We start from the raw sequence: 19,981 nt of genomic DNA, 5'->3' as shown, positions 1-19,981 counted from the left end.
GTGGATTCATTGCCGATGTATAGGAATGCATTTGATTTTTGGGTGTTGATTTTATATCCTGCTACTTTGCTGAATTCATTTCTTAGTTTTAGAAGTTTTCTGGTGGAATTTTTCAGATCTTCTCCATATAAAATCATGTCATCAGCAAATAGTGATAGTTTGAGTTCTTCTTTACCTATTTATATCCCTTTAATTTCTTTCTTCTATCTAATTGCTCTGGCTAGAGTTTCAAGGATGATGTTGAATAGAAGTGGTGAAAGAGGACATCATTGTCTTGTTCCAGTTTTCAGAGGGAATGCTTTCAATTGTTCTCCATTTAGAATGATACTGGCCTTGGATTAAGTATATATAGCTTGGAGTCTTTTCTTACAAGTGAAATTCATTTCTCTGTGTTTAGGAGACATAGTATAAGTTGCACAGATTCAGGAAAGTTGTGATCTGATCTAGATTCTGCCACTTCCTGTGACCAGGGACAAGTTCCTTCTGTCTCTGAGTCACAGCTATCTTACCTGCACAGTGAATAGTCTTCACTAGACTAGAAGTTTCTCAAGATACTGACTAGGCTTTACAATCCCCTGTAGCACTTGTTTTCATGCAGATTCCCAGGACCCACTGCCAAAGAGTTATTGAATAGATTTAGTAGATCTCTGACAAGTATACCAGATGAAGTGGAGGCAGCAGCCCCTTTAAGAACCAGACTGAGCTGGTCATGACGGTACATGCCTGTAATCCCAGTGGCTCAGGAGGCTGAGGCAGGAAGATCTCAAGTTGGAGACCAGACTCAGCAACTTAGCAAGGTCTGAAGCAACTTAGCAAGTCTGTCTCAAAATAAAAAATAAAAAGGGTCTGAGGTGTGGCTCAGTGAGTTCAATCCTTGGTACCAAAAAAAATAATAATAAAGAACCAGAATAAGGGTCTCCAAGTCTACTCCAGCTCACATACTATACTTATGCTGTCATGGAGGGCAGAGACCTGTTCCCTGCTATATTCTTTGTGCCCAGCACCATTCCTGGCACATAGTAGGTGTTCAAAAAAATATTTGTGGGCCGGGATGTTGCTCAATGGTAGAGCCCTTGCTTAGCATTTATGAGGCCCTGGGTTTACTCCCTAGCACCAAAAAAATTAAAAACTAAAAATAACTTTGTATTTGAATAAAGGGTATATGGAAACTCGGCACTACCTTTGCAAATTTTCTATAAATCTAAAATTACCCTTCTCCCCCCAAAAAAGTTTATTTAAAAGAATGCTATTGGGCTGGGGATGTGGCTCAAGCGGTAGCGCGCTCGCCTGGCATGCGTGCGGCCCGGGTTCGATCCTCAGCACCACATACAAAACGAAGATGTTGTATCCGCCGATAACTAAAAAATAAATATTAAAAAAAAAAATAAAATAAAAAAAAAATAAAAGAATGCTATTGGAAAGGAGGAGGGAAAGAGGTATGGAGAGAAAAAGGAAAGGAAGAAGGAACTACATCCACACCACATGGACTAGATCTTGTGTCACTTTCTGTTGCAAAGCGCCTTTTCCTCTGGATTTGCATGGCCCACTGCCATCCTGTCCTCTCTGAGTCCTCAGAGGAGACCAGTAGAGCCACTGTGTTGTGATGACTGCCCTTGAGGAACAGCACGGCTTGTGTGGCACCGTGAATGCCTACCGTCTACTCCCGGTGTCCTCATGTCACTGGGCCTCAGTTTCCCCGGCTGTAACAGAGCTCACCTAACAGAGCTCAGCGTCTTAGGGAATTGTAAGAATCAAGTGGCCTAATGGCCACGGTAGTGAGCACTGTGTGCCAGCTTCCACATTATGCACCCTGTGAGCTTCCTCTTCATCATAGTTCACAGCCACCTTGGGAGGCAGGGTAGTAACATCCCCATCTTATAAGGAAACTCAGGCTCCAGAGGCCCTACAGCAAGCAAGGGGAGGGTGCGAGGAGAGCCCATGCTTCTAACTCCACAGCCCTAAGTGTTCTGCTGCGCATTTTGATTATTTCCATCCCATCCCTCTCCCTCCACCCTCATATTCTCTTCATAGTCTGGCTGCACAGACAGACCCAGACCAAACTCTGGGAATTCCCAAAGGAAAACTGTTGAAGAACTGGCAGGTCACCTGGGGCTGGGAATCCCCCAACCCCTACTGCTACCACAGGGATCTGGATGGAGTCAAGTACCCAGGACAGGAAAAGGATCTGCCGTTCTGAGAACCAGAAAGACTAAGTCAGGCTCACCTTACCTCCTTCACCTGGCCCAGAAGGGCACTGGCAAGGCCAATACCCTTAGGACAACTCCTCTTTGGTGGAAGACACTCATGGTCAGTAGTTTGTGCTGTTTCCTAGCTGCATTGAAACGAGTAGGTTTAAAATATCTGGATTGTTGTTCTAAACAGCTGGCTCCACCCATTCATTGGTACCAGGCGGGGCCCCTTCCCGGGCTGAGTCCAGCCTTGATGTGGCCCGGGGGCCCAGAAGGCAAGCAGCTGGCTGGCTGGGCGTGCCCAGTTGCTGCCTGGTGGGGAGGCTTTTGGTGGCGTTGCTAGGCAACCTGGGTAACTGGAGAGGCCACAGATTGGGCTTTGGGGCCACAGAGATTAACAGCCTCCCTCATCATACAGCAAACCATCATTATGCCCAATTCCAGGAGTCCAGCAATCTCTCTGTGGTCACAGCCTGAAACGATGCATTTTTAGCTGCATAAATTCAGAAACTGGCTTTTCAATATTATGGGCTTGTGGTTGTGGTTGTTTGCCTTTTGCTCCATCTCTGAAGGCATATTTGGAATAAATAGGGAAAAGATTTAAAAACAAAAAAATGCTTCACAAACCCAGGCTTTCAACAGTTTTTCTGAGGCAAAGCACACATACCCTCCCCAGTGAGGGCAACTAAGGTAGGGCCACTCTGCTTCCTGAGGTCTCAACAGAGCTCATCATGGTTTAAAGGCTTCTTCCTTGGACCCCCCCACAGCTCTGACTGTAGTTCAGGGTGGAGGGACCAGAGCCTTGATCACACACAGAATAGCTTCTTCGTGTCCTTCCCATAAGACCATCATAACACTTCACCCTTTCCAGTCTGGGGACCATTTTCCCCTAGTTTATTTTGGTGGCTCCTCCCATCTTCCTTATCTATGAAGGCGAAATCATTGTTATTTCCACTTTACAGATGAACAACTAAGGCAAAAACAGGCACCCAGGATTACTTATCTCATGACAGCGCAGCAGGAGAACAAATCCACTCATCCAGGAGAGGCCAGATCCTAGGCCTCTCCACTATATGGTCTGCCTTCTCACAGAACTGTTTCATATATTACAGAGATTTATGTACCCCGTTATAATGTTAAGAATAGTAATAATAACACACATTGCTGTAGGAGACATAGGGAAATCCCTCCTGCATCTTATACTGTCCTCAACCCATCATCATCCTTATTGATTGAGCTTTAGAAGCTTCCTCATGTACACTAAGAAATACGGTCTGGAAGAATCCCCCCAAATGGACACACTAAGTGAGCCAAAAGACCTAGCACACCAGCACACAGGGCTGATGGGATCCTGACCCTGAGACATTTCCTCCCTAATTCAAGCAATTGGCTGTTTGAGAGCATCATGATACTACCTCAATCTCTCAAGTAATGAGATTAAAAATCATTGCTTTTATTAGAAATTTGTAGGTGTTTTCTCCAAAAAAGACTTTTGCTACCTCAATGAAATATTTCTTAAACATTTCAGTGATCCATTAATAGTGACCAATCATCCCAGTTTGCACAGGACTGTGAGTTTCTTGGGATGATAAAATCAGGTCAGACCTGGGCAAACCAAGGGTGTTTGATCACCCTGTCCCAGATCAACCACCTCAGAATCATCCAAGGAGGCTAGGCAAAGATACTTGGTTTTATACCTCAGGCTATTGTTCTTAACCCTGGCCTCATATCAGAATCCTCCAATGAGCCTATTTATCTGGACTCACTCCAGATCAATGGAATCAGAGTCTTTTTGGCTGGGACCTGTGCTTTGGGATTTTTTTATTGGCACTGGGGGTTGATCCCAGGGGCTCTCTACCACTGAGCTACATCCCCAGATTTTTTTATTATTTTGAGATAGGATCTTGCTAAGTAGCTGACCTTGAACTTGTGATCCTCTTGCCTCAGCTTCTGGATTTACTGGGATTATAAGCGTGTACCACTAAACCTGGTTCTGGGAATTTTTTTTTAATGAGCATCAAAGAATAAAATCCTGCCCTTGGGATTAAGATTCAGAGATTCTGGGCTTGGGTCATGCTGGGAATCTGTAGGCATTTTTAACAGGTTTCCCAGGGAGTCTTTTGCACACCATGTTTTGATAACCACTGAATGCTTATGTGGACATTCATTGGACACACTTTCTCTGAATGCCTTATATGAGATGGGCTCTGGAAACACATAGGGAAAAAACAAAACAAAACAACAACAACAAAAAAAAAACTTTTCATTTCTCCAGGCTCCCAAATTCAGTAGGGAATAAAGACCTATAAATTGTTCCAACACAATGTGCTATGATTTAGACTAAAAAAATGGGTCAGCCCCATCTGAGTGGTTACAGTGCTCAGTTTCCATAAGCCTAGCATGCAGACTAAAAATGGAGCCTATTATTTGCCATTCCTCCCTCTGAAAGATCAGGTTTGTTTCCACTTTCTTTCAATCTAGGCCAACCCTGTGACTGGTTTTGGCCAATACTACATGGCAGAAAGAGTGTGTCCAGGGCCACGCCTTAAGAGATGTGGCTCCTCTTGGAAAGCTCCCTCCTTGAAGCCTGACACCATGTAAGAAGGTTGGCTACCCTGAAGCCACCGTGCTATGAGGAAGCCCAAGCTACCCATGCGGAAAACAGCAAAAGACAAAATAACATGGTAATTGTTTTCAATCACTAAATCTTGGAGTGGTTTATTATACAGCAATAGCTACCAACGTCCCTCATCTGAGCCAGAGACAGAACGACATTTCATACCATTCTGCCTTTCATTAACCTTGACCATCTTTGGATCCCTCCAGGGATCAGACTACAGATATCTTACCTGAAATAGCCTCCCAAATCAGTCTCCACCTCCATTTCCACTCCTACTTACCCTCCTCCCCCCAAAAAAACCCCCATAAATCAGAGTATATTAATTCTCCTTTAAAACCTTCAAAAAGGGCTGTGCCCCCAAGGTGCTCACCTATAATCCCATCTGCTTGGAAGACTGAGACAGGAGGGTTGCAAGTTCAAGGCCAGCTGGTCTTCAAATAAAATAAAAAGGGCTGGAGGTGTAGCTCAGTGGTACACCACTTGCCAAGCACATACAAGACCCTGGGTTCTATTCCTAGAACTGCCAAAAATAAAAAAAAATTTAAAAAAAGCCTTCCATGGTTACCCATTGTCTTCAGGATAAATACTGATAAGGTCCCAGTTTGACCTCAGCTCCTGCCTTTATTGAGTTCAGCTTCTACCGCTCTCTCCCAACAACTCTGAGTTGCAGCCACAGGGATTCTTTCTGTTCCTAGAACACATCAAACTCTTGCCTCAGGGTCTTTGCACTTGCCATTCATTTGGTGTAGCTTTTTCTACTCCCTCCTTCTCGCTCTAACACACACACACACACACACACACACCTTTCTTCATAACAAGTAGTGCCTCCCTAGGAAGTCTCCCCCAGACACGCCTTCCCCCACCTCCACATCCTCCAGCACATTCTCCTGCTTATTTGTACCCAGCATTTATCATATCTAAAAATATCTGGTATATTTATTGTCTGATTCTTTACTGGCTCCAGAAAAGACAGAAATGTTTGTTTTTCTATTCCATCCGTACCCCACCTAGCACAGAATGGGGCTAAGAGTTTGCTGAATTATCCATCAAATGAAAAAAAAGGAAGAAAAGAGGAAATATGGAGTATGGGGCGCTGGGGCTGGGGCTCAGTAGTAGAGCACTTGCCTAGCATGTGTGAGGCACTGGGTTTGAACCTCAGCACCACATAAATAAATAAAATAAAGGTACTGTGTACATCTACAGCTAAAAAATGTATTTAAAATTAAAAGAAAAGAAAGAAATATGGAGTATGGAAAGAACACTGACATTGTAGGAGCCAGAAAAACCTGGTTCCTACTGTAACTCTGCCCCTGCCTTCCTGTGAGCAAGCCACTTGACTTCACCTCATCAGGAACCTTATCCCCACTAAGTACACATGGCCAGTGCTGTCTACATGTGCTGCGCTTTGGAAGTTTTTTACATATTTTTGTTTATGAGTCCCCATAAGTATTTTGAAAATGTTATGTCCCTTCTTTAAACTGGGTAGCTAACCCAGGGCCTCATGCATGGTAAACAAGAGCTCTACCTCTGAGCAACACCACCAGCCCCGTCACACATTTTTAAGTTAATAACTAAAATTATTTTTCGCAAGCTAAAATAGTTTCCAAGACCAAGTTCTCTGGCATAGTCTTTGTTAGAGACATGCTTTAAATATATCTTCACCCAAACCTTGGAGCTACAGATTTAGCTTGTTCAGTTTACAGGAAATATCTACCATATAATCCCGCTGGCAAAGCCACTCCTCACTGTCAAACCAACCAGCCAAATTAGATGGATTTTTTTCTATCTGTAAGAAAATACACAGCATTTTTAAAAAAGTTTTATAAATGTGTTCATTTGCATTCCCATGACAACAGGCTTATCGCAACTCTAATTGTACAATACATAAAGAGCTAAATAACTTAAGGTTAATAGAAAGACATCACGGTTAAGAGCCCCAATTATAGAGGAGTTCAAAGTGCCTGAGTTCAAATCCTGATTTTATCACTTAATAGCTCTGTGACTTCAAGCAATTCACCAAACCTCTCCATGCCTCAGGAAATTCATCTGTTTAAAAAAAAAAAAAAAGATCAAAGTATCTATAGACTTGGTTCCTTTTCTGTAAAATTCTTCAAACACTGTCTAGCACATAAATAGCATCAAACAAGTATTTTAAAATAAAATAAATACTATGAGCTGGGCCTGGTGGCACAGCATGTAATCTCAATGACTCAGGAGGCTGGGGCAGGAGGATCACAATTCCAAGGGCAGTTTTGGCAACTTAGTAAAACCCCATCTCCAAATAAAATAACAAGGGCTGGGAATGTAGCTTAATGATAGAGCACCCCTGGGTTCAATCACCAGTACTGCAAATTGAATTAAACTAAACTGAATAAATAAATACTATGAGTCTGTAGTGAGGAGTGACCCTTTCTATTTTATTTTACTCTTTTGCTTGCTCTCTCTCAGGAACAGAGCTTCTCCAATTGTCCTTTTGAACAGTATGTCACAGAAAGATTGAAGATGGATAGAGGTGTGCCTTTTTTTGAAAAGCCAAAGAAGAGAAACAATGAGAGCAAAATTGAAAGGAGAACTTAAAAGAATCCAGAGAAGAAGAAAGCATTTAAGAAGCAGTACCTGTGGAGGTTGAGGATCTGGAAACTGGCTCCTTCAAAGCCATCAGTTGCAGGATGACTGGCATATTCCACACACCCTCCCCAGGCACATGCAGAGCTAGGTGGAATTCCTGGCCACCCATCTACAACTCTGTCTCTTACATAAGAAAGCACATGGGACTGCAAGTTAGCAAGAAGAACATCTTTGAATCTGCTCCAAGTTATACAAATGTAAATTATTCATAAATTTCAGCGCTTTTATTAGAAGGAACAGTTAGCAGTGATCCAGTGTACAACTAAGGACAAAATGTTAATTGACCAGGACATGGGACAACTCAAGAGGCTGTTCATGAGCAAACCATCACAAGGTCCTAAAAGAAAATCTTATTTCCTCATTAAGGAGAGGACCCCACTAGCCTGAAAACCTCTGTCAACACCTAGACCCTGTGCATTGGTCACACTTTTGAAATGCAAATCAGGGCCTTTGGTATAAAGTCCAAGTTCATTAACAAGGTTCACAAAGGCTTCCTGACCTGAGACCTATTTTTCCACTTTCATTTCTTGCCATTCCCTGCAATACACCCTATATTCCAGCCTACTGAACCCTGAGCAGTTCCAGCTCCCACTTTCCACTAAGCCTCTTCATAAGCTTCTCCCTCTGTTAAAACATCTTCCCTTCCCAGTTTGTTCTCCTGGGGAAGTCTGAGTACCCCTCTGACCTTTACACCTCCTCTGCAAAGCCTTAGTGGGCATCTATCTCATACCTGGTGCTGTGCTAGGCCCGGCAGAAACTATGTGAAAGAAAGCAGGCATGGTAGAATTAAATGCCCCTCTTAGGCCCCTCAGCAGCCTCTGCTCATGTCTAAAGTATATTCTTTGTATTATAACTGTCACGAGATGTGAACATCCCCAAACAGAACTTTTGTCTTACTTATCTTTGAATCTCTATTATCCCAATCAATGGAATCCATCAATAAATATCTGTCAGCTTCATTTATTCACAAAAGATTTGCCCAACAGTTTTACCCTAGAGACATACAAGGTGCTGGTAACATAACTGTGAATTAACAGACATGAACTCACCCTCTTGGAACCTTGCAGTCTCGTGGGATGAACAGGGCACTTGATTGAATGAATGAGTGAATAAATTAATGAATCAGAGAATGTGCTCCTCCCCACCTGGCTGAGGCAGCCCAAAGCTGAAGATGCACAGGAAGTGAAAAGACTAGTGTCTTAAGTAGTTGAGGGATCATGATGGCCTCACTTTCAACCTTTCTAGTACCAAGAAACTTAAGACAGGAAAGAGTCAGGCAAAGAGCATGGAATTTAGAGTCTGATCTACAAGACTGAATTCTAGATCCATTACTTACTAGCCATGTGACTTTAGGTAAATAAATTCCTTAACCAGTGTTACTCCATTTCTTCATCTGAAAAACTGGGATAACATCATAACAGGTTTATGATTTTGTGAGATAATGTATTTCAAAGCCTTTGCCCTGCAGCCAGGCAGAGTTGGTTTTAAAGATTTAATGTGCAAGTTCAGACACACAGGAAGGTCTGGACCCAGCCCTGGTTCAGTGTTTTTACCTCCAACCCGCTGCCAGTGCTTTCCCTCTTCGGTGACATTTCCATACCTTCTGGCCTCCCTCTTCCTCCACCAGCTCCCTGCATTGCCCAGTTCTGTGTTTACAAGTCCACCTAGGTGCTTTCAAGGCCAGGGGTTGTCGCAGGTATCTTACAAGCCTAAGACAAGGGAGGTGCCAATGAGGGGTGTGGCAGGAAGGGGTTCAAAGAAGAAGGAAAGAGCAGATGTTTATCCAGGCTCCATGATATGCCCAGCCTTAGTACTTGGCATGTTTTGTTTCTTGTCACCTTTGTAAAAATACCATTTTACAGACAAGGAAACTGAGGTCCAGGAAGTAAGTGGGAGTTGTGGGATATGGCAAGTCTCCCTGTGACTCCAAAATAATTTTCTACCCTGCCACACTGCCTACCAGCTTGTAGATGATCTTTAAATGTTTATGGATAAATTTCAGTTTTCTTAATCCCAGAGAAGCAGAAATAGTGTTTCCTGGTCCCTAGAGAATCCAAGTACACACTCACAGAGGAGGAAGAAACAAATGAATAATAATAAATGAATGAGGTAGTGAAATCCCTCAGATGCTCAGACCAGGAAGGAGGAAACAAATAAGCCCGAGAGCTGCCCTGCTGGAAGCAGCACAGCAGACCCTGTGGTCGCCAGTGCCCAGGCGGGAGCAGAGGTCTGCCAAGTGGGAAGGCTGGGAATCTGCTCAATTGAAGGTAGAAAAAAAATGGAGTTATAACTGAGGATGGTGCTCAGCAGTAGACCCTTCTAGCATGCTTGAGGCCCTAGATTCATCCCCAGCACTCCTCCCCAAAATTGGGGGTTCAGGGATGCTGGGAAGAACTGATGGAAGGAGAGAAAGCCAGCGATTGAATAGGACAAGGAAGGGGCATTACATTACCTGGTCATCTCTCCCATCCTCATGTCCCTGGAGGAAACAGTCCCCTGACTCCTGGCCCAACTGCTGCCAACTTTTAAAACGAAAGTTGCAGGACCCCAAGCGGCCACTCCAGGCTGCTCCGGAAGCGGGGTTAGGAGGGAGCACCCAGCCAGACTTGGACTACAGAGTCCAGGGGCTTCCTGCGCCGCCTCCAGTGGACACCCGGACTCCCTCACCGCCCCAGCCAGGACCTTACCTCGGGTGGCCGAGGTAGGGGCGTCTCTGGCAGCACAGTCCGGTCACCGAGTTTGAGACGACCCGGGCCACCGGGGCTGCCAGCAGCCCCAAGCTCCCGCCCTGCCAGGCTCTCCCAGTTCCCTCCCCTCTACCGTCCAGACAGGTTCCCCAGGACCCAGCCCAGGGGGAGGGAGTCTGAGGAAATCCCCTCCCGGGCCTGGGCCGGGCCTCAGGCTGGCTTTGGATGAATGAATCCTCCCCCTCCGCCTGCTTAGATCTGTGTCAGGGAACCTGTGACGCCTCCCTGTGCCTTCTCCAGGGCGCTGCACCCTCTCCACGCCTCCTCCAAGTCCCACAGTCCAGTTGTGTGTCTTGGCCCCTTGCCTTGCACTCTCAACCCTCGGGGGAGGGCCTCATGGGTGGTCTCTGTCACTCTGCACTGAGTTGTTCTCTGGTGTGAAGCCTGGCCTGGTACTGGGCACTGGACTGGGGTGACTTGATCACACACACACATACACACACATACACACACAGAGACACACACACAGAGTCAAAGCTTAGTCACAAACCCCCTGAGCTCTGTCCACCAAAGGTTGTGCCTTGTTGTGCCTTGGTCCCTGGCACACGGACCCAATTTCTGGTTATTCATTCAATGCATTTTGAGACTGGTTTGCCTTGTGCCAGGCCCTGAGAATGAAGAGGTGGATTAATGTGTTTGCTGCCCTCCTACTCTACTGGGAAGGCAAAGAATGAGGCACAGCAGGGACCAAGGAGGACTCCCCTGTGGAGGAGGGTTCTGGAAAAGTTCTTAGAGTAGATAACATACAAAATAGACTATTAAAAGTTCAGAGTGTGAGTGAGGAGTGTCAGATCCAGAAGGACCTGGTATTCCTTGCTAAAGAGCTCAGACTTTATCATCTAGGTATTAGAGAATCATAGAGAGGTTTTAAACACAGGAAACAAATTCTCAGGTTGCATTTTTTGTGTGTGGTGATGGCTTTGTGGATGCCAAGCAAGTGCTCTACCCTGAGCTACATCCCCTCCTCGGATTGCATTTTTAAATGCCACATAAAGAAGGGTTTGAGGGACACAAGAGTGAAGTAAGAATACCAATCGGATTGTTACAAAAGTTAAAGCAATGATAATGGATGATGTGGGCCTAACCCAGGGCACTGGATGGGAGTGAAAAGAAGGGATGGATTCAAAGGATGCTTAGGGAGTAGCACTGATGGATTTGAAGAATAAGGAATTCAGCAGCATGCCATGATGCACACCTGTAATCAAAGCGACTCTGGAGGCTGAAGCAGGAGGATTCCAAGTTCAAGACCAGACTAAGCAACTTGAGACCCTGTCTCAAAATTAAAAAAAAAAAAAAAATGTAAAGGACTGGGAATGTAGCTCCATGGTAGAATACTCCTGTCTTCAATCCCTAGTACACCCTCCCCCACAAAATAAAATAAAATAAAATAAGTAAGAAGTCTGGGATGAATACCAGGTTTTCAACTTAAATAATTGACTAGGTTATAGTTAACCAAAGTGGGAATGTCAAGAGGAAAAGCAGTTTGAGAATTTGAGAAAAAATAAATTGTGTTCTGAACTTGTTGAGTCAGGGACACCTATGGGGATGTTCAGGAAGCAGTTTCTCCAGGGAGACATACGAATTATGTATCACTCAGGGACCCAACAAGAAGAAGAAAGTCTATTCCAATAAACGGAAAAAAAAAAGTTAATGGAGTAACTATTTACAGAGATCTGGGAAGGGTAAAGGAAGCCACAAAGAGATGTTGAATATCCAGGAACTAGCAACAGTGGGAAGCCCTTACCACCCCTGGGTCTAAAGGGACAAGAAAAAGAAACAGTGTAGACAGAACCCATTGGGAGCTGGCATTGTGGACAAGGGTCCTGACATGGCTTCCACTGAAGAGGGAAGTGACCACTGGTGGATCAGAGGGGAACAAGAAGAAATACTCAGCCACTCTCTCCTACAACTTTCCTATTCCCAGACTCAGATGGCACCAAAGTAGATGAGAACTGCGGGGACAGTAGTGGGCTGCAGGGGGAGCCCAGGATATGACCTGGGGCACTAGAGATGGACAGCTGAGGCTTTTGGCAGGGAGCTTATATCTACATATGAAGAAGTTGCACTCTACTTCCATTTCTAGCTAAAGTAGGCGGCAAGAAGCCAGGCACAGTGGCACGTGCCTATTATCTCAGCTACTCAGGAGGCTGATACAGGAGGAGGCAAGTTTGAGGCAAGCCTTAGCAATTTAGCAAAACCTTGTCTCAAAATAAAATTAAAAAGGCTGGAAATGTAGTTCAGTGGTTCAGAACGCCTAGGTTCAACCCCTAGTACTCTAAAAATAAAATAAAATAAAATTTAAAGTAAGCGACAAGATTACCTACTAGGGATCAGAGGAAGAGAGGCTGGGTGGAAGCTTGAAGGCATTTGCCAACTTTGAAAAAACAGCCGAGAGGGCAAAGAAAAGGAACCTGTGCAAGATACCGGACCACAAAGAGATGCTGAGAACCTAATCGGAGTGGCACAATTAAGAATGAAAGACTCAGGGACACTCAAGGAGTGAGGATATCCTGTCCTGAGTAATGTGTTAGTAAGGTCAGTACAATGTGGGTAAGACCCAAAGTGAAAATTACCAACTCATTCCACTTCCAGACTACAAGCTGTGCTGTTATGTAAGATGAAAAATGTCTATGGAAAGAAGGTATACAGAAAAAAAGAGAGAGAAAGGGACTGTTCAGAAGGGCTATCAGCAACCATCGATATGCAAAGAGCATCAGGAGGCAAACACTGGCAGGGCCTCCTTATAGAACTGTGCTGGGGAAGGTGGTTATGCCAATACCTACTCTTGTATCCAGATATCTCTGGCTCACAGACATACCACTCATTGCTATTCCAACTCTCCACCAACCTTTCTTGTTAGGATCATGCTCAATAAGCAACTTCCTAATTGTGATTTGGCTTCCTAAGTTGTATGATTTCAGACAGAAAATATGTCTTCCCACACCCAATGCACATCCTCTTTTGACAGCAAAGCCCACATCTTATTTATCTCTCTATACCCAGCAGTCAGAACAGGACTTGGCTTTATTATTATTATTATTATTATTATTATTATTATTATTATTCAAAAAAGTATTTGCAAAACAGATCTGGGAAAAGTTGGAAAATTTGTAAACTAATACATTTTCATTTAAAGTTTGTACAGCATTTTCTCTCTTTTTTTCTTTCTTTCTTTCTTTCTTTCTTTCTTTCTTTTTTAAAGGTGCTTTTCTTGGTATTACCCTGCTCTGTGAGAGGCAGGCCATAGGTGTTTCAGATAGGAAAGTGATGTGCCAAGGTTACACAACAGATAAACTGTACAAATTCAACAATGTAATTTACTTGGAGAGGAAGAACAAGAAATTGACCTAATTGATATGTGGTCTTCAATTTTATGAAGGTGCCCATGAGAAGCAGCAGCTTCCTTCTGCTCTACATCAGAGATCTGGCCCTGATTTGTGTCCCTGATGGACCCCTGAAAACTTTTGAGTTGAAAAGGCAAAATAGAACTACAAACTAACAGTTATTTAAACTATGTGCCAGGCTATTATTTTCATTTTACAAGAGATGAAGAAAAATGATGACTATCATCCAGCCCCTAAGTATCTGAACCCAGAGAACTTGGTTCTGAATATGAACTGTTAACTGACACCGTATACAGCCTCTGATGTCCTCTATAGGTCCAGAAGTGGGAAGAGACTTGCATGAAATTCCAGTAGGAATTTACCAACAACTGGATCACTGCCCTGCAGATAGAAGATAAAATAGAGAACTGTGAGGACTGGGCTCAGAGACACTCCTGGTGCCCTTCTGCAATGCTACTGATAGCCTACCTAGCCACCTCAGAAGAATCTAGAAATTAAAACCATTTTATTGGGGGAGAAAACACCAGAAGGCTATCTTCTGGAGGCTCTTGGGCCTTGAAAACTGGGAAATGGGACCTTTAAGTCCTGATTTGTTAGGAAAGGACTATAATAAGTTCTGTAGCTAGGCCACCCTCTGCTTCTCAGATGCCATGCTGAGTTGCAGGTTCTAATCCCATGTTTCTATGTTGCTGGCTTGAGGACTCATGGTCAAGGTCTGCAGGACCCATAGTCTGGTCTTCAGAGATGGCCCCATGGGACAAGTCTGTATACTTGCGGGCTGAGCCACGTGACAGATGAACGGGGTAACATCGCTGGTTGGTATCCATTTTGGAGAGCACTGCTTGGGGCAGATCCACATGGCAATGGGCTGCTAATGCCACCAGATAGATGAGGACATCACTAAGCTCTTCCTGAAGGGCTGCCTGTTCCCTCAGGGGCCAGGCTTTGAGACCAGGCTCTGCATCAGACTTCCATTGAAAGAGTTTTGCCAGTGTTATGCTCAAATTTGGGACCCCCAAAGACCACCAGAGACCCAAGATCGATGTAAGCAGCAAAGAGGTGTTTATTGCAAGCTAGCTCGGTCCTCCGCGCGCACACACACAGCAACTGGTGATGCTGAGAGGCCCCGAACCCAGGGTTTGCAGCAGTTTTATACATTCTTTGGAGAAGGCAGGGACTTCACATACATCATAGCATCTCTTAGCAAATCATCACACACCGCGGGAAAATCAAATAACAACTCTAAAACATGATTAGCACATTCACTGGCGGGAACAAGTTGGGTAGGGGTGATTGGTTACTACAAGAGGGGAATTCATTTGAACTGATTGGTTTAAGCCAAAAGGGGTGTACGTGCTGAACTACAGGGTTTCCCAGCACCATAAACTACTGGGAGGGTCATCTGGCATCCCGGGTATTTCCCTGTCTCATGCTGATTGGTGGCTGCCAGGGGGTTACTATGGATCCCCACCTAGCCTGACTGAGTCAGGGACACCTGGCGCAGCAGATCTCTCCTGTTATTTGTAGATAAACAACTTAGCAGGGTGGGAATGTGCCTAGGAGTGCTCTGTGGGTTTTTCCAAGGACAAAGGTGATGTCCCTTCCTTGGACAGGCTTTGCTCTGAGGTAGAGGCTGGTTTTTCACCAGCTCTCCCACTTCACTGACCAAGGCCAGTAGGAGGTTCCCAGGCTGGTGGAACTGATCCCAGTCCCGTCCGCCGCAAACTCTGCATGGAGACACCCGGTGTCCCCTATTTCCGGGCTGAAGCTGAATGAGCCAGTGGCAGCAGCAATACCCCTTCTCTCAGCATCCCTCTGCGGATCACCTCCAGCACTAGACTTGCTGCGCAACCCGCTACAGACGCCACTGCACAGAACTCCACGCCAAGCTTCTGTACAGCATTTTCTTATAAACCTCATTCATGTGAATCAGGACCTACAAATCAGATTAGTTCTGAGACATTAACAGAGTTGTGTTACTAGTCTTGCAGAATTCAGAGGTTGACCTTGGACTTGTGATTTCAAGGAGATCATATTTCTTTGGAATAAGCAAACCAGTCTTCTTCCACACCATCTCTGTCCATCCAGCCCACTGAATAAAGCCCAGAGAGCCTTTAAATTTCCTCTGAAATTTCTGTGGGATTCAGGGCAAAGACATGAGCAACTAAGAGAAGGGAGGTGGTAGGATTGGTTAAGTTTGGGTGCTAGAAAGGCCAAGGCCAGGGATCCTTCTAGCTCACCACAAGCCCCTTTCTCTGAGAGCTGCCCCTATCCACACCACCCTTCAGGACTGAATACTGCCAGTGTATTGTGTGGTCAGCAATAGTCACAGTAATTAGATGAGGGGAAAATATTTGACCCAGGATGGACCAATTCGTTTCTTACCTAAAAACCTGCAACTGGGACAGAAAAACTATATTTTATCAATTCTTATAAACAAAACTAAAGATACTAATTCAGGGAACTGCCCAGTAAGTTCACCCTTCTGGCACTCTGAGTTTGTCACTGTCTTAACAGCCGTCACAACTTATCTCTTTCTTTTCCAAAGGACTTGCCCTGGGATTATGAGTTCCTCAAGAACATAGCCTTCTGTTACATCTTCATATGCATAAAACTGTGCCTAGAATTTGACACAAAGTATGAAACAACTGTTGAGCTCAAACTGGAGAGCATAGAATGGTTGCAATACCAAGGTTCTTTATCTACTGGACTTAAGTAGAACACTATAGCAGATCTTTTGAAGAACATATTAATATTTACAAAAATTGACTGGCTAAGGTTGTTGCTCAGTGGTAGAGAGCTTGCCTGGTAGGCACAAAACCCTGGATTTGATCCCCTATTTAAATAAGTAAATAAATAAATAAGAAGGAGAAGGAGAGAAAAGGAAGACAAGGAAAAAGACAAGGAAGAAAGAAGAAAAAAAGAAATGGACTTAAATTGGGTCATATAAATCCAGACATTTCAAAGACATAACAGAGATCACATTTTCTGACCACAACATAATTAAACTAAAGACTGATAATGAGGGCTGGGGTTGTGGCTCAGAGTGCTTGCCTCTTCCACTTGTGTGAAGTCCTGGGTTCAATCCTCAGCACCACATAAAAATAAATTAATTAAATAAAGGTATCATGTCCGTCTACAACTAAAAAAAAATATTTTTAAAAAAAGACTAAAAAGGAATAGACATACACACAGGAGCAGTGGTACACACCTGTAAGCTCAGCCACTCGGGAGACTGCGGTAGGAGAATCAAAAATTCAAGGCCAACCGCAGCAATTTAGTAAGACCCTGTCTCAAAATAAAAAATGAAAGGTACTGCGGATGTGGCACTGTGGTAAAGCACCCTCTGGGTTCAATCTCTGGTACCAAAAAAAAAAAAAAACCATACACTTATATGAAATAGCTAAAAGAAGTGTCTAAAATAGTATAGAGACAGAATGTAGATTAAAGGTTACTAAGGTTAAAGGCAAGGGTGAGGAGGGTTATTGATTAATGGTTACAGAGTTTTCCTTTAGGGTGATGAAAAAATTTGAAAATATGTAGTGGTCATGGCTGCACAATGTTGTGAGTGGAATTAAAGCCACTGAATTATACACTTAAAAATAATTCTAATGGCAAATTTTATGCATATATGTTTTATCAGAATAACAAAATTAAGAAAAACACAAAAAAGATAAACTAAAACAAAAAGTGATTTGGAAATTAAATAGCACACTTTTAAATGACCCATGGTCAAGGAACAAATCATAATGGAAATTAGGGGTTTTTTTTTGTTGTTGTTGTTTTTTGTTTTTTGTTTTTTTAGATAAGGTCTCATAAATTGCTCAGACTGGACATGAACTCGTAATCCTCCTGCCTGTCTTCCGAGTAGCCAGGATTACAGGCATATACCACCACGCCTGGTTTTGCGGTTTTGGGAATCAAACACAAGGCCTTGCACATACTAGGCAAGCATTCTACCACTGAGCTACAACCACAACCCATAATTAGAAAATACTTAAAACCCACAATGCCATATTTAAATAATTTGTTATCTATTATTATATAAATAATTATGCCCAAACTTGGTGACTTAACAAATAGTCATCATTGTTTATGCCTCCCATGAGACAGAAATTTAGAAGCAGCTTGGTGGGATGGTTCTGCCTCAGGATCTCTAATAAGATTGCAGTCACCTGGAGGCTTGCTTGGGGCTAAAGGATATGCCTCTAGGGTACTTATGTTGATGGCAAAACAGTACTGGCCACTGGCAGAGGCCATCCCTCTGTTCACTGGCCTCTACTCAGGACTGCCTGAGCCCAAGAACACGCTGGGTGGTTTGCCCCAGACTGAGTAATCAGTGAGTAATCGATAGTAACATGAAAGCCACAGAGTCCTTTATAATCTATCCCTGAAGACTCATTCATCACTTCTGCCATCACTGGGACCAACCTTGATTCACTGTGGGAGGAAATCATATAATGGAATGAATAGCAAATGGTAAGGATTATTAAGGGTCATCTTGGGGGCTTGTTGATACAAGTAGTAAAATATTAAAAGCATTTTTTTCTTTAGAATTAGAAACAAGAGATAAATGGCTGTCATTACTATTTCCATTCAGTATTACACTGTAAATCCTATACTGTGCACTAAAAGAAAAAGCAACGGAAGAGTGGGAAGTATAGCTCAGTGGTAGAGTGCTTGCCTAGCATGAGCAAGGCACTGGGTTCAATTTAAAAAGTTTCCATTCTAAAGTATTGGAAAGGAAAAAAAAACTGTTTGCATGTATTATGCTTGCCTATGTAATCCATCCCCCCACAAAACTATGAACAATTTTTTTGAATTGAGAAATAATAATTTAGCAAGTTTGTTAGACTTAGGATCAATAATTAAAAGCCTATTGAATATCTATACACCAGCAACTAGCATAATATAAAGATCTTTTATATAAAAAGCTTTGTAACATTTTTAAAAGATACTATTGACAATATTTTCAAAAATTATAAAGTGCCTAGGATTAATTCTAATAATACTTTACAAAAGCTTTCTGAAGAAAATTAGTTAACTTTATTGAAAGACATAAAAGAAGACTTAAGTAGATGGAGAAAAATACTTGCTCTGGTTTGAATCTCTTTCCCAAAGTCATGTGTTGGAAAGTATATCCTCATTGCAACCATGTTGAGAGGTGAGTCCTTTGAGAAGTAAGTTATGGGGGCATCTACCTCATGAGTGGGTTAATGCTATCTCACAGGAGTATGTCAGTTATCCTGGGAGTAGCTTCTTGCTTAATGCTGCTCTTGCTCTTTTTCTGTCTCATGATCCTTGCCCTTCTGCCATATGCCATGGGATGATGCAGCATGAAGACCCTCACCAGAACCCACCACTTGATTTTGGAACTACTGGCTTCCAGCACTATGAGAAATATATTTCTTTTCTTTAGTCCTACCCTTATGTACAATTCTAATGCATCAATAAAAAATGGGAAAAATATTTTCTTTATAAATTTCTCAGTCTATAGTATTCTGTTATAGCAATACAAAACAGCCTAAGACAATACTACATACAGGAATGAAAAACTCAGTATCTAAAGACGTCAACTATTAACATATTTAAAAGGGATTTTTGTGCAATTTGACAAACTTATTCTAAAAATCATGGAAGAGAAAAGGACCAAGAATTATTAAGATACTGTTAAGGAAACAGAACCAGTCACAGAGGTGTGCCCTACTAAATTTTGCCTTAATAGAAAACCATAATAATCATATCAAACACATATATAATGCTTACCATACAATATTTTTCTAAGTATTTTTATTAACTAAGTTATAGTAATTAAACTACATGATTTTGGTGAAATGATAAATAGACTAACAGAACACAACAGAATGTAGAAGCAAACCCATACATACATAGAAACTTGATATATGGCAGAGCTAGCTTTTCAGATTAGATTGGGGGAAAGGTGTCTTATAAACATCACAAATTTGGGGGCTGGGGTTGTAGCTCAGTGGTAAAGCACTTGCCTAGCACGTGTGAGGCACTGGGTTTGATCCTCAGCACCACATAAAAAATTTAAAAATAAAATAAAAGTATTGTGTCCATCTACAACTAAAAAAAATTAAAACAAAAAGAATCACAAATTTATTTCTCAAAGTTCTGGACTGTAGGAAGCAAAAGACAAGTCTCCAGAAGATTTAGAATCTGGCAAGAGACCACTTCCTAGCTCATGAACAGCTGTCTTCTCACTGTGTCCTCAAGTGGGGCAGAAGGGACAAGAGAGCTTTCTAGGATCTCTTCTAAGGGCACTAATCCCACTTATGACCTAATCACCTACCAAACACTCCACTTCCTAATACCATCACATTAGAAGTTAAGGTTTACTAATAAATGAATTTGGGGGGCATAAGAACATCTAGTCAATAGCACACATCTCTCTCTCTCTCTCTCTCTCTCTCTCATACACACACACACACA

The 19,981-nt window shown here is 42.9% G+C and overlaps 1 protein-coding gene and 1 long non-coding RNA gene across 9 annotated transcripts in view; one reads left to right on the top strand and one right to left on the bottom strand.

Annotated features, from left to right (window-relative positions):
* The window catches only part of LOC124109886 (uncharacterized), a 65,115-nt gene extending 56,299 nt beyond the window's left edge, over positions 1 to 8,816 (top strand). For all 5 annotated transcript variants that reach the window (XR_009224314.1, XR_006857122.2, XR_009224315.1 and 2 more), the window contains one exon: positions 7,258 to 8,816. This is a non-coding gene — a long non-coding RNA (uncharacterized LOC124109886). The remainder of the gene's footprint in view (positions 1 to 7,257) is intronic.
* Rhbdl2 (rhomboid like 2) overlaps positions 1 to 10,334 on the bottom strand; it is a 51,048-nt gene extending 40,714 nt beyond the window's left edge. Inside the window, exon 1 of one of the 4 annotated variants that reach the window (XM_058570890.1) lies at positions 10,125 to 10,334. The gene's annotated coding sequence lies outside the window, so the exon portion shown is untranslated. Of the gene's footprint in view, positions 1 to 2,229; positions 2,875 to 9,889; positions 10,097 to 10,124 lie in introns of those variants that run through there. The other 3 variants (XM_046468784.2, XM_058570888.1, XM_058570889.1) reach the window with 3 other exon arrangements.
* Positions 10,335 to 19,981: the final 9,647 nt, after the last annotated feature.

The sequence above is a fragment of the Marmota monax genome, unplaced genomic scaffold, assembly GCF_021218885.2.
Source record: "Marmota monax isolate L192 unplaced genomic scaffold, Marmota_monax_Labrador192_F-V1.1 WCK01_AAM20220418_F8-fsc00008, whole genome shotgun sequence".
In the NCBI taxonomy this organism is placed as follows: Eukaryota; Metazoa; Chordata; class Mammalia; order Rodentia; family Sciuridae; genus Marmota; species Marmota monax.
The sequence above is the reverse complement of the archived record's forward strand: the minus strand, read 5'-3'. Positions and strand labels throughout refer to the sequence as shown.